This window comes from Panthera onca, chromosome F2 (assembly GCF_046562875.1).
Source record: "Panthera onca isolate mPanOnc1 chromosome F2, mPanOnc1 haplotype 2, whole genome shotgun sequence".
Classification (NCBI taxonomy): Eukaryota; Metazoa; Chordata; class Mammalia; order Carnivora; family Felidae; genus Panthera; species Panthera onca.
In genome coordinates, this window is record NC_138356.1 from 547813 (window position 1) to 562631 (window position 14819).

The 14819-nt window shown below is 38.4% G+C and overlaps 1 protein-coding gene across 6 annotated transcripts in view; it reads left to right on the forward strand.

Annotated features, from left to right (window-relative positions):
* Positions 1-14819, forward strand: part of SPIDR (scaffold protein involved in DNA repair) — a 487671-nt gene that overhangs the window by 373865 nt on the left and 98987 nt on the right. The window lies entirely within an intron of this gene.

A 14819-nucleotide genomic window follows, 5' to 3' on the forward strand; every position in this document is an offset into this window, starting at 1 on the left:
TAATTTCCTTGGGATCTGTAATGATATCCCCTCTCTCATTTCTGATGCTAGTAATTTGTGTCCTCTCTTTTTTTCCTTAGTTAACCTGGCTAGAGGCTTATCAACTTTATTGATCTTTTCAAAGGATCAGTTTTTGTTTTCATTGATTTTGCTCTATTGATTGTTTGTTTTTTATTTCACTGATTTCTGCTCCCATCTGCATTATTTTCTTTCTTCTGCTTACTTTGTATTTAGTGTGCTCTTTTTCTAATTTGTTGAGGTAGAAACTTAGATTTTATATTATTCTTTTTTTCTAACGAATGCATTCAATGACATAAATTTCCTCTAGGTACTGTTTTGGCAGCATCCCACATATTTTGGTAAGTTGTGTTTCCATTTTCATTTATTTAAAAATATTTTTTAATTTCTCTCGGGATTTCTTCTATGACCCATGTGTTATTTAGAAGTTTGTTCTTGAGGTGCCTGGGCGGCTCAGTCAGTTAAGCATCTGATTTCGGCTAAGGTCATGATCTCATGGTTCGTGAGTCCCGCGTGGGGCTCTGTGCTGACAGTTCAGAGCCTGGAGCCTGCTTCGGATTCTGTGTCTTCCCCTGTCTCTGCCCCTCCCCTGCTCGCACTCTGTCTCTCTCAAAAATAAATACACATTTAAAAAAAATTTTTTTAAAAAGAAGTTTGTTCTTTAAGCTCCGTGTATTTTTGGATTTTCAAGTTATCTGTTACCAAATTGTAGTTTAATTCCACTGAGAGCAAACACTGCATAGTTTCTATTCTTTTAAATTTGTTACAATGTGTTTTATAGCCCGGTCTGTGGTCTGTCTTGTCTTATATACGTGTCTTTATATTTAAAGTGGGTTCTTGGGGCGCCTGGGTGGCTCAGTCAGTTAAGTGTCCGACTTTGGATCAGGTCATGATCTTGCGGTTTGTGAGTTCGAGCCCGGCGTCAGGCTCTGCTGACAGCTCAGCCTGGAGCCTGCATCGGATTCTGTGTCTCCCTCTCTCTCTGCCCCTCCCCTACTCGTGCTCTGTCTCTGTCTCTCAAAAAAGAATAAACGTTAAAAAAAATTTTTTTTGAGTGGGTACGTTTCTTTTTTTTTTTAAGTATTTGTTTATTTATTTGTTTGTTTGTTTATTTACTTATTTATTTATTTTGAGAGACAGAGACAGCATGAGTGGGGGAAGGGCAGAGAAAAGAGGGAGACAGAGAATTCCAAGCAGGCTTCACGCCTCCAGCAGGAGCCTGATGTGGGGCTTGAACCCAAGAAACCGTGAGATCATGACCTGAGCCAAAACCAAGTATCAGATGCTTAACCCACCGAGCCATCCAGGTGCCCCTAAAGTGGGTTCTTTTTATAGTCGGGTCATGTCTTTTGATCTACTCTCATAATCTGTCTTTTAATTAGTGCACTTAGACCATTGACATTCAGAGTGATTAGTGATAGTTGGATTAATACTTAGTATATCCATTGTTTTTTTCTGTTTTGTAGTTTTATTTGAGCATTTTATATGATTCCCTTTTTTTCTCTTAGCATGCCAGTTATACTTCTTTTCTTTAATTGAAAAAAATTTTTTAGTGATAGCCCAAGAATTTGCAGTATACATTTACAACAAATACAAGTCTACTATCAAATAACTCTGAGCACTTCACAGATAGTGTGAGTACCTCATAAGAAAATAATCCTAATTCCTTCTTTGCTGTCATTCACTTCACTTATCTATAAGCATACATGAGCATATATATACATATACATGTGATATATATATATATATATATATATAAACATATATAATTGAATACATTGTTGCTGTAATTATTTTGCATACACTGTTATCTGTTAGATTAATTAAGAATTAACATAATTTTTTTAACTTATTTCTTTCTTGGTGTTCCTTCGTTTCCTTAAGGATCCAAGTTTCCCACCTATATTCCTTCTTTCTGAAGAACCTGTTTTACCATTTCTTACAGGGTGGGTCTACTGGCTACAAATTACTCCAGTTTTTCTTTGTTTGAGAAAGTCTTATTTCTCCTTCACTCGTGAAGGATAATTTTACGGAGTACAGAATTCTAGGATGGTGGGTTTTTTCCTCTCAACACTGTAAATATTTCATTTAACTCTCTTCTTGCTTGAGCAGTTTCTCAGGTAGACATTAGGTATAATTCTTAGCTGTGTTCATCGATAAGTAAAGTTTTTTTTAATCTTTATTTTTTATTTATTTATTTTTTACCCCCTCTGGCTCTTTTAAGGATTTTTTCTTTATCTTCATTTGCTGTGATTTGGGAATAATATGGAGAGGTGCAGGGTTTCAGGGTTTTGTTTTTTGGGTTTTGGTGGGCTTTTTGGCATTTATCCTGCTTGGTGTTCTCTGAGCTTCCTGGATCTGTGGTTTGGTGTCTGACATTAATCTGCATGTGAGTGCCTCAGCAGAATGTACAAATGGAGGTGATGACAGGACACCCTAGTGGGACGTCACACAGGCAGTTGGAAGTACAGGACTGGAGTTCTGGGGAGGGATGGTGATGACATATGAATTAGCATCCGCACTGCAGATTAATGCCTCTGGCACACGCATCAGCCCTGCACATCCAAGGCAAAAACTCTTTTATCCAGCAGAATAGTTTATTGAATAACACTTTCAGCCTATTCAAGACCGTGAAGAAGTGCCAAGGAAACTCCCTAAATTTTCAGTTGACGTTGCAAATAACCTCATACATTAAAAGACTCAGGTCAAAACCCATGATTTTATGAAGTAAGCCAGGCTCTCTGTTCATTTTATTCTTGGCTAAGTTCATTTAGCCACATCTAGCACAAGATGGAATAGAGAAACAGTTTGGGGTGCCAGGATATCCAGGTTTTTTATGCCACCAAGCAGTGTGGTCTAAGGCAGGCGGGCTAAGGATCCTTGGAGCCCCAGATGATCCCTTTGTGAGATGACAAGACGGGAGAAAATCACCATGATCCCTTCTTGCACTAAAAGTCTGGACCTTTTAGCTTGTATAAATTAAAATAGTGATAATTTCTTCATCAAAAGGTTGCTTCCTCTTGGAAAGTAACTCACTTAATAAGAAGTTATTTACATTTACTTAAGAATTTAGAATATCTGATAAGGCATCAGTTTATCTCAGCTTTAATGATACATTTTCATAACAAAAATCTAAGTATTCAAAGTGTATATTTGTGTGTGTGTGTGTGTTTAAGAAATTGCTCAAAGTACTTTAGCCCTGCTGTTGAAAATTTTCTCTGCCCCCTGTTTATTATAGAACTAAATCCAAGATCATCTGGAAAGTTGGCTTTTTGCACTAATAGATCATGGGATTCCTGCCCTCCCCCACCTCAGTGCTCAGTGAGTCCTTGCACACACTGTTCAGTAAACAACTTCAGAAAACCAGGCCCAGCCAGTTCATTCACAGAGAATATTTGGAAAGGGTTGTCTTTGTGCAGGCTTGACGTCCTGGCTGAAGTGGAGTAGAGATTTAGTGTTTGTGTTTTCATTAGTTCTTTTTATAGCATTGAACCAGCTGTAGCTGGTTAATGTTAGCCTGGGCCGCCTATTAGTGTACAGGTCTCTTACGCAGGATAAAGGGCTTCTGATGGAAACAGATTTTGTTACTCATGATACCACTGACTGTGTTTACATGAACTCACTCAGTCTGTCATGGGATGTGATTTAGAATGGCTCTGTTAAAATACAGGAACTCCCTAAGGTCCATCCTTGAAAACAAACAAGGAACTCAAAAATATAGATAGCTTTCCCTATTAAACTAGCCATCCTTCACAGATTTTGCTTCCTTGGATGACACTTTTGAAGAGAGCTAGAATGTTTTCCCATCAGCATCTTAAAAATTGGGTGGAGAAGTTGTTTTTCCTCTAGTCACAGCAAGGAATCATCATCCTATAGGGGGTGGAAAATAATTTACCCAACCATTTCTGAATAAGTTAAATAGAACTGTTCATATTGCTTTAGCTTTTCACAAGTTGAACTTTGACTAAAGGCAAAATTTAACTTTTTAGGAATCATTAATAGCTAGATAGAAGTGAAAAAACATATATGTCTATCTATATATATTTCTATTTAAATGATTTCTAAAAAGTTAAATATAGAAATGTAGAAATAAAATAGAAATGAATATATATTATTTACATTATATTTATTAATTATATATTCATTTCTATCTAGAGATATGGAAATGGGAAATGGAAAACATTTGAATGGACAGTGTTTATTTGAATTCATGTGTACCTTGTTTGGGGATTAAAGTAAAAACCAATTTAGCCAGTATTCTAATACTGGCCAAGAATCTGTGGAGCTCAGCTACTTCCTAGATCAGTCTCATTAGAAAGTAGAAAATATATCCTCCTTTTAAACTTAATTTATATGCAAAAATGAGCTTAGGCCTTTGAAAAGCACTGAATGATTAAGTCATGAAAATATGAAGGCTAAGATTTTTTTTTTTTTTTTAACGTTTATTTTTGAGAGAGAGAGAGAGACAGCGCAAGCTGGGGAGGGGCAGAGATAGAGGGAGATACAGAATCTGAAGCAGGCTCCAGGCTCCAAGCTGTCAGCACAGAGCCCAACATGGGGCTTGAACCCATGAACCATGAGATAATGACCTCAACTCAGCCACTCAACTGACTGAGCCACCCAGGCGCCCTGAGGGCTAAGATTCTTTAAGCGAGCAGCTGTTTGAAGAGATACAGCCACCTCTCATAGGATCCCAGCCTGAATAGGTCTCCTAAGAAGAAATTGTCCTTGATTCTTCCCCTCTCTCCTTCCACTTTCTTTCTCCCCAGAAGAGAGTATGACCGTATTAGAGATTTAGTAATTACATGTGTTATTCTGATAATAGGTACTCAGCTATCACCTAACTCACAGGATTGTTTAGGAAATTAAATGAGATAACAAAGATGAGATGCCTGCCACACAGTAGGTCTTAATTTTTTTTTTTCATTTGTGTAGACCAAGAGTTGGCAAACACAGTATTTTAGGCTTGGTAGGCCATACCACAGTTTCTGTTACTCAACTCAGCTATTGTAGTGTGAAAGCAGCCATAGACACACAATATGTAAACAGATGAACATTGCAGTGTTCCAATAAAATTTTATCTACAGAGATAGGTGACAGGCAGTATTTGTCCCATAGGTCATAGTTTGCCAGCCCATGACCTATACAAATGGATAATTTTTTTATGTCTTGTATTTCCTTTGAAGGGTAAGAGAATTTTCAGCCACTGTTTACTACAGTTTCAACTTCCCACCCTACACATCAAAATAATACTTGAAGGTACAAGTATATGCTTGTGTGTTTTTGAACTACATACAGAAAAGAATGTGTAAAATTACAGGACTTAATGTATTAATTTTCAGATAAAATAGCTACTGTCCCATGTGGTAAAATTATGTGACATTTAGAAACATTGGGATTTCTCTGCATACTTTGTCTCTCAAATATGTTGAACTACAAAATGATACAGAGGGTATACCAAATTTGTGAACCAAAGTAAGGTAAAAATCACAACTGTTATGCTGGGACTTCTGGTTTGCAAGTGAGAGAACGAACACACCAGGGCAAATGGAAAGCACATGATGAAAAAGTGTAAATAGTATAAAAATATGGTTGAAAGCATTTTAATGTACATCCTGAGAAAAGCAATAGAGATGGGTGGGAAAGAAAAGCATTTGTATTTAAAGTCCCTAAATTCCAGTGCCAGCTCTGGTACTCCACATGGTCTTATGACATGGGGCAGCTTAATTACTGCTTCTGAGCTTTAGTTTTCTCACTATTAAGCAGAGAGAACAATATTTTTATTACACATTTACACATTGTTTTATAGTGTTGAAGAGATGTGTAAAGTGCTTTGTGGGCTTTAGATTGCTGTGGAATATCATTATTGATTGTACATGTAACAGTGTACTTACCAAGGGCAATTTGGAGCTGCCTTCTGATGAGTGTAGACCTGATCTTTCCAGAGGGGTAGAACTTGAGAGGAAATGTAGCTTCTCTTAGTTACCTACACGTGTCATCATGGCTCACATATCCAACCTTGAGAGGTACGTATGGGCTAAGTGTTCTACAGAAAAGATGACTAATTTCTTATTCAGCAAATGTCACTTGACCTGTAACCCCCTGCACTTGGGTGAACCTGTGTGGCCTATGTGGTTCTTATTCCTGTGGAGTATAGATCAAGTCCATTTATTAGCACTTCGGAGTGAAAAAACAGAAAACTGTAACCAGTGGAAGGAAGACACAGTGCCGTAGTCTGAAATGAGACCTTAAAGGGAGACCTACAGACTAGTAAGAGCGAAAATGTGACCAACCCCAGGCATCCTCAGGGAAGGGGGAGGCAGGAGGAATGAGGGGCTCCATAGGAAGGGAGGGAGCCATAAAGAGACCAAGGCGCACCCCAGTGAGAGTGCCAAAATTTCCCAGCACTCAAACTGCTGAAGCTCATGTAGGTCCTGGGTGGTAGAGGGTAAGTATGAGCCCAAGTCTCTGCTCCTCCCTGGGGCAGACTCCAGACCAGAACCTCGACTGCCCCAGGGCCTGGTAATACTGGGAGAATGAAGGACACAGTCTTTGATTTAAGGCTTTGAACTTAGTTATAACAACAGATTTTAAGAAAAACCTGTATTAGGATTAATTTACAAGCAGCTCTTAAAATCAAAATGTAGGCGTTTGTTTATAATCACTTAGGTCTTACCTCCTAATATTGCATACTTCATGAATTAGTTAATTAATTTTAAAAGCACATAACTATGACTGCATATTTTTAGAGTAAAAAGTAGCACAGAAGAATACTGGATTCACAAATCATCACAATAAATATATCAGGCAAATGGTGAAAAAGGAAATTTGTGTCTCGAAAATAGACTTAGATTTTATTTGCTTAGAGTACATAAAAGGAATGAAGAATAGGGGCGTCTGGGTGGCTCAGTCGGTTAAGCCTCTGACTTCGGCTCAGGTCATGATATCACGGTTCATGGGTTCGAGCCCCATATGGGCTCTGTGCTGACAGCTCAGAGCCTGGAGCCTGCTTCAGATTCTGTGTCTCCCTCTCTCTCTCCCCCTCTCCTGTTCACACTCTATCTCTCAAAAATAAATAAATGTAAAAAAAAATTTTTTTTAATAAAAAAAAGGAATGAAGAATTGACGAATAATTTTTGTTTGATTTTTCAGAGTTCACAATTCATCAAAAATTCAGAGAATCAAAACGCAGTTTTCATTGATACTTGTAGCTTATTTTCTGGAAAGCCAGTGAAATACAGCTCCTTGGTTTATATGAAATTTACTCTGTGACAAACTAAGTCTTAATAATGAGACCAGAGGCCACCATTCAGCCGTTACCTTGGGATGATATGAGAAGACTAAAGGGCCAACAGTTTTATTGCTTTAGATTAGTTAAGTGATGATAACCATGAGCATTTATAATATTATTTTTAAATTGGCCCTGTGAGGTTTTAAGACACAGAACTGAATGTACTGCCAGATATTTTTGCAGGAGTCACAGATGTAAAAGAGAATTCTGCACACACATCCCCCTCCCCAACACCCAAATGGAACATATTTTGAGTTAAACCCTTTGGAATGGACTATTTTTAGAAAAATGGCAGGGGGTTAGGAAATGTTTTTTCACAACTTTTTTCATTACATACCATAACAGCTATTTACATTTTAATTCCATTTTGACATGTCCTGTAATGTGATTGACTCTACTGATAGTGAAATACCCAGTCGAACTACCATACCATCTTTTTCAAACAAACGACAAAGTTTTGCCTGCTCTGAAATTTGAGTTAACACATAGTACCCAAGCATAGACTAGGCTTGGCAACACTCAAAATACAAACGGCATTGCTCAACACTGCACTCTTTCACTGTTTGTGCATGAAGTAATAAGACCATGCAAGTGACAGCCTGGTCCATTAATATTTTTAGTGTAACCTTAAATGATAAAAGCAATATAGTGACACTATAGAAAGTTTCAAATTTTGCACAAATAGAAAAATTGCTCTAATTCCACCATATGTATAATCATTTTGTATGTTATCTTCTGTTTATTTATTTTAATTTATTTACTTATTTTGAGAGAGACAAAGACAGCATGAGTGGGAGACGGGCAGAGAGAGAGGGAGACTGTGAATCCCAAGCAGGCTCTGCACTGTCAGCTCAACGCCCAATGTGGGGCTCCAACTCCCGAAACTGCAAGATCATAACCTGAGCCAAAACCAAGAGTCCGATACTTAACCAGCTGAGTCACCCAGGCACCCTTCTTTTAGTCTCTTTTGAAAATTATTTATTTATTTAAGTAATCTCTGTACCCAGTGTGGGGCTCAAATTCATGACCAAGCTGAGCCAACCAGCCACCCCTCTTCTAGGCTTTTTTATACTACTTCTTTTAAGTTCAGGTCATGAAACATTTTGTTCCTAGCCCAAACAATGTCAGCAAACTATAATTGTCTTCATTCATTCTATGCAACATTTCAATTTGACTATGTACTGGGTGGGGAGAAGATAACTTGGTTGGAAATTTACGATATGCCAAGTACTTGTGTTTTTCTTTGTTTGTTGAGGAACTAATGAAAGAAAGCACATAAACTATCCATGTAGTACCTGCTGGTAGCACTCTGCACTGCACTAATGGAAAAGGCTAGCAAGTTGGAGATGTGCGTGTGAGTGTACCCCTTGCTCAGTCTGCTGAAAGGGCAAGAGGCTGAAGTCTCGTCTCAGGCTAAGGTAGAACTCAAAACCAGGTCCATTTGACTTTGAGCCTTTTTTTTTTATTTTTTTTTTTTTTTTAATGTTTATTTTTGAGACAGAGAGAGACAGAGCATGAACGAGGGAGGGTCAGAGAGAGGGAGACACAGAATCTGAAGCAGGCTTCAGGCTCCGAGCTGTCAGCACAGAGCCCGACACGGGGCTCAAACTCATGGACCGTGAGATCATGACTTGAGCTGAAGTTGGACACCCAACCAACTGAGACACCCAGGCGCCCCAACTTTGAGCCTTTAAAGCAAATAAGGGCATAGAGTAATTTGATTTTATAAATATAGCAGCTAAGTTGTTTCACATTCTGTAGCTCACTAGAACAGTGATCATATAGAACCACTGGCTAGAGCATAAGAATGGTTATTCTTTTTCACTAGAATGGAAACCTGCACTGGTACAGGTAATAGAAAAAACAAAAGTTATGACTTTTTATTTGAAATACAAGTAATTTACTGTCAGCTCCACTTGTAAAGAACCCGGATGTTGAAACAGGTGTCTGAAACAGTCAGTCAGTCTGTAGTCACAGTCAGTCTGTGTTTGGAAAAATTAATATGAATAACACTGTCTTATGATGTCTAAAACATTTTTATTTATTTTTATTTTTTTAAGCTCCATGCCCAACACGGGACTTGAACTCATGACTCTGAGATCAAGAGTCACATGCTCTACTGAGTCAGCCTTGCTCCCCTAAAACATTTTTTTTTTGAGAGAGAGAGAGTGGGGGAGGGGCAGAGAGAGAAAGAGGGAGAGAGAATCCGAGGCAAGCTCTGCACTGCCAGCACAGAGCCCAACACAGGGCTCTAACCACAAACCATGAGATCATGACCCGAGTTGAAATCAAGAGTCAGACACTTAACCAACTGACCCACCCAGGTGCCCCTCCCCCAAAACATATTTTTGAACCAAAGTCATCTTTTCAATCAGAATGTTGCTCAGACCGCTTGATGAAGAAAAAAAGTAAACGTTACTGAACATTTCAGTGTCACACCTCTTGCTTTTCGTAGCTGTGTGAGTAGCAGTTAAAGGACTCAGATGGTTTTTCGTTGGGAAAGGAATGATAACAGAACCAATAGGGCCAAGTGTTACTACTTGCTGTTGTTAAGCCTTCATGCCGTGCTACCTATTGTGCATGAGATGATGTAGAAAGTTTGGTTTTTTTTCTTTGTAAGGTTAGACATGGAAGTGATAATTTAAAAAACAAAACAGGTATAAAGATGTGGAAAAGTAGATTTCAAATGTGAAGTAAAGAGGAAAAGTAAAAAAAGGAAAAAGATGGAAGGAAATCCCTTCTTGTCAGATATCACTGCATGGCACTATTACTCATATATTTTAAGAGTAAAGTGTTACCACTTGGGTCAAAACTGGAAGAGATGAGTCCACATGTCCACATTCTACCTCAGACACGTGGACACATTGCCTAGACCTTCCTGGGCCGTAAATGAAAGCAGCTCACATAATACCACGGAGGGACATGACTGGAAAGGTTCCAACATGTCCTTTGTGAATAAGCATCTTGGGTTCTAAGTCTCTATAAATATTATAGATGCTTAAACCTGCTTTATTACCAAATCAAAGTTGTGATAGAAAGATACTACTTGGACAGATGCTCACTTTGAATCTCACTATTTCTTGTGTCTTGTTGGTAGATGTGTGTATGATGGAAACAATAGTAATTTTAATTATTGCCTGACGCAGAGCCCACAGGCATGTTTTGGTAGTGAAAGCTATAGAGGTGTTCAGTAAAGTTTTAACGCTGTGTTATTTTTGGTGTTTTTGTCTTTTTTATTATTTTTATTTTTATTTTTTGAAAGAATGTGATCAATTTTATTGTTGAGAGACTTAAATCAATAAATTTGAAAACTGTCACTAACATATTAAATATTTATTTTATTTTTTATTTTTTTTACCGTTTTATTTATTTTTTTAATTTACATCCAAGTTAGTTAGCATGTAGTGCAACAATGATTTCAGGAGTATATTTCTTAATGCCCCTACCCATTGAGCCCATTCCCTGCCTCCCAGAACCCCTCCAGTAACCCTCTGTTTATTCTCCATATTTAATACTCTCTTATGTTTTGTCTCCGTCCCTGTTTTTATATTATTTGTGCTTCCCTTCCCTTATGTTCATCTGTTTTGTCTCTTAAAGCCCTCATATGAGTGAAGTCATATGATTTTTGTCTTTCTCTGACTGATTTCACTTAGCATAATATCCTCTAGTTCCATCCACATAGTTGCAGATGGCAAGATTTCATTCTTTTTGATTGCCGAGTAATGCTCCATTGTATATATAGACCACATCTTCTTTATCCATTCATCCATTGATGGACATTTGGGCTCTTTCCATACTTTGGCTATTGTTCATAATGCTGCTATAAACATTGGGGTGCATGTGCCCCTTCGAAACACCATACCTGTATCCCTTGGATCAATACCAAGGGATTGACCAGCAAATGCTGGGTCATAGGGTAGTTCTATTTTTAATTTTTTGAGGAACCTCCATACTGTTTTCCAGAGTGGCTGCACCAGTTTGCATTTCCCACCAGGAGTGCAAAAGAGATCCTCTTTCTCCACATGTTCCTCACCAACATCTGTTGTTGCCTGAGTTATTAATGTTAGCTATTCTGACGGGTGTGAGGTGGTATCTCAGTGTGGTTTTGATTTGTATTTCCCTGATGATGAGTGATGAGCATTTTTTCATGTGTCGATTGACCATCTGGATGTCTTCTTTGGAGAAGTGTCTATTCATGTCTTTTGCCCATTTCTTCACTGGATTGTTTGTTGGGTGTTGAGTTTGATAAGTTCTTTATAGATTTTGCATACTAACCCTTTATCTGATATGTCATTTGCAAATATCTTCTCCCATTCCGTTGGTTACCTTTTAGTTTTGCTGATTGTTTCCTTCACTGTGCAGAAGCTTTTTATTTTGATGAGGTCCCAGTAGTTCATTTTTGCTTTTGTTTCCCTTGCTTCCAGAGACGTGTTGAGTAAAAAGTTGCTGCAGCCAAGGTCAAAGAGGTGTTTGCCTACTTTCTCCTCGGGGCTTTTGATGGCTTCCTGTGTTACATTTATGTCTTTCATCCGTTTTGAGTTTATTTTTGTGTATGGTATAAGAAAGTGGTCCAGGTTCATTTTTCTGCAGGTCGCTGTCCAGTTTTCCCAGCACCACATGCTGAAGAGACTGTCTTTATTCCATTGGATATTCTTTCCTGCTTTGTCAAAGATTAGTTGGCCATAGGTTTGTGAGTCCATTTCTGGGTCCTCTCTCTGTTCCATTGATCTCAGTGTCTTTTTTTGTGCCAGTGCCATACTGTCTTGATGATTACAGCTTTGTAATACAACTTGAAGTCCATTTTTGTCTTTTTTAAATTAGAGTTTTTATTGAGATAGTTGTAGAGTCACATATAGTTGTAAGAAATAATACAGAGAGACCCCATGCTTCCTTTACCTCGTTTCCCCTGTAGTTAACATTTTGTGAAACTATAGTACGATGTCACAACCAGTATATTACATTGATATAATGTACTTGTCTTGTATGTGTGCTTGTATGTTTAGTTTTATGCAGTTTTATTACATGTATAAGTGCATGTATGGGCCACCACAATTGAGACACTAAACGTCTTCAATACTACAATGCTCTCTCCTGTTGCCTGTTTATAACCACATCCACTTCCCTCTTGTCCCACCTTCCTCCCAGTGTACTTCCTCATACCCTACCCTTCTGGCCACCACTAAGCTTGTTCTCCATTTCTCTAATTTTCTCCTTTCAAGAGTATTGTATATGTGCTATATAAATATACAGTACATAACCTTTTGGTATTGGCTTTTTTTCACCCAGCATAATTCCCTAGAGATTCATCCAAGTTGCTGCAAGTATCAATGATTTGTTTTTGTTTTTGTCTTTTGCTGAGTAGTGCTCCATGGTATAGACCTACTACAGTCTGATTTAACATTCCACTGTTGGAAGACAGCTGGACTGATTAAAGTGACTATGAACATTCCTGTACAGGTTTCTGTGTGAACCTGAGTTTTCGTTTCTCTGGGATAAAGGCCCAAAAGTGCAGTTGCTGACTCATGGGGTAGTTACACGTTTAGTTTAGTAAGAAACTGCCAAAATGTTTCCAGAGTGGGAGGACCAGTTTACATTCCCAGCAGCAAAGTATGAGTGACCCAGTTGCTCTGCATCCTGAACAGTATTTGGTGTTTTGGTGGGGTTTTTTTGTTTTTTTGTTTTTTTTTTTTTTTTTCAGTATTTTTTCATTTAACCATTCTGATTCATGTCTGTGTGTTGAATTTTAAACTAAAAGTTTTGGAATTTTTGGTATTTTTTTACTTTTCCCCACTTGGGGCATATCATATGAGCTACTTTAGAATAAAATCTGAGTTTATCTTTCTGTAGATCTCCCAAGACTACAAACTTCATCAGTATAAGAAATTTGTCTCATTGAGGTTTGCATCCCTAGCCTAGGAAGCAGGGCCTGGTGCATGGCAGACACTCACTAAATGTGGTTGAAAAGAGAGGGGAAGGAGACAGAGAGTGTGCTTTTGACTAACTGCATCCATCATTACTATCACTTAATATGTATGAGACATATTCAGGGTACATGGCACAATAGTATGATTTGAAAAAAGCATAGTGAACTTAAGTTAAAAATAATCTCAAGTCTAGTCTAGATTCTCATCTAGATCCCAGATGCAGCTCTTAAAAGCAAAGAGAAAAGAATTTTTTTTTCAAATAGAAAAGTGAGACAGAAGACTTCATATTCTGACTCACTGTGTCCCTAAGGGGAAAACCTGCACTCTTTATATACCCTGAAATCAGCAAAAATATTCATTAAAGACACTATTTCTCCTTGAGCATCATTCCCTAGCCTGAGCCAGAGGATAGCCTGACTGCTGGGCCCGGGCTTGACCAGCCCAAAGGAACTGTGCTCACCTGGCCCAGGACCTGTGCGGGTACCACCTAGTCTATGCAACATTCACTGACTTACGTTCACAAAACATTTGTCAACTAGATCACTGCTTCTGATTTCTGCTGTAGTTCGTCAGTCCCACAGAAATAGAATAACGAAGTAGCAAACAGCTAGAGGAAAAGTTTTATCATCCATGAGGATAACTAAAGTTTCCTGTGAATGTCTTATATTTCTGGCTATAAAAGTTTGAACACCTTGACCCAGAAAGCATATACAGTATATCATCAGGTAACATGTTAGCTGAGAGTAGGACCCTGAGGTTTGCTCTATTCCCAGGTAAAAGAACTGTGGAAGAACTATAAGCAAGCATCAAATAAAAAAACAGATTACCTTTAAGAAGAAGTTGTTTGGGCCAAGCTGCCTTGACCTCTGGGAGGGAATAGGAAGCTAACATGCTCACCTATTTCCCAGTGGGTAAAAATCGGGCATAGTTGGTGGCGGTCTGTGCTGCCTTGGGCAAGAAAACCCACCCACAAAGGGAATGATTTCCCTCTGTGTAGAGAAATTTAGCCAGAAATGCTTTCTAAGGAATTGATGAATGCTGTACTAAGAAATAAGATTGGGGTGGCTCAGTCGATAAAGCATCCAACTCTTTTTTTTTTTTTAATTAATTTATTTATTTTGAGAGAGAGCACAAGCAGGGGAGGGGCAGAGAGAGAGGGAGAGAGAGGATCACAAGAAGCCTCCATGCAGTCAGCGCAAAGCTTGCTTGGGAATTCTCTTTCTCTGTCTCTCTCACAAAATAAATAAATAAACATTTTTAAAAAAGAAATAAGGGGCGCCTGGGTGGCTCAGTCAGTTGAGCATCCAACTTCGGCCCAGGTCACGATCTTGCAGTCCGTGAGTTCGAGCTCCGTGTCAGGCTCTGTGCTGACAGCTCAGAGCCTGGAGCCTGCTTCAGATTCTATCTCTCCCTCTCTCTCTCTCTCTCTCTGCCCCTCCCCCGCTCACGCCCTGTCTTTCTCTCTCTCAAAAATACATAAAGATTAAAAAAATAAAAAATAAAATAAAAATAAAGTAAAATAAAGAAATAAGATTGAATCTGAAATTGTAGCAGTTTGGAAACATATTAGTGACAAAATAGTAAAA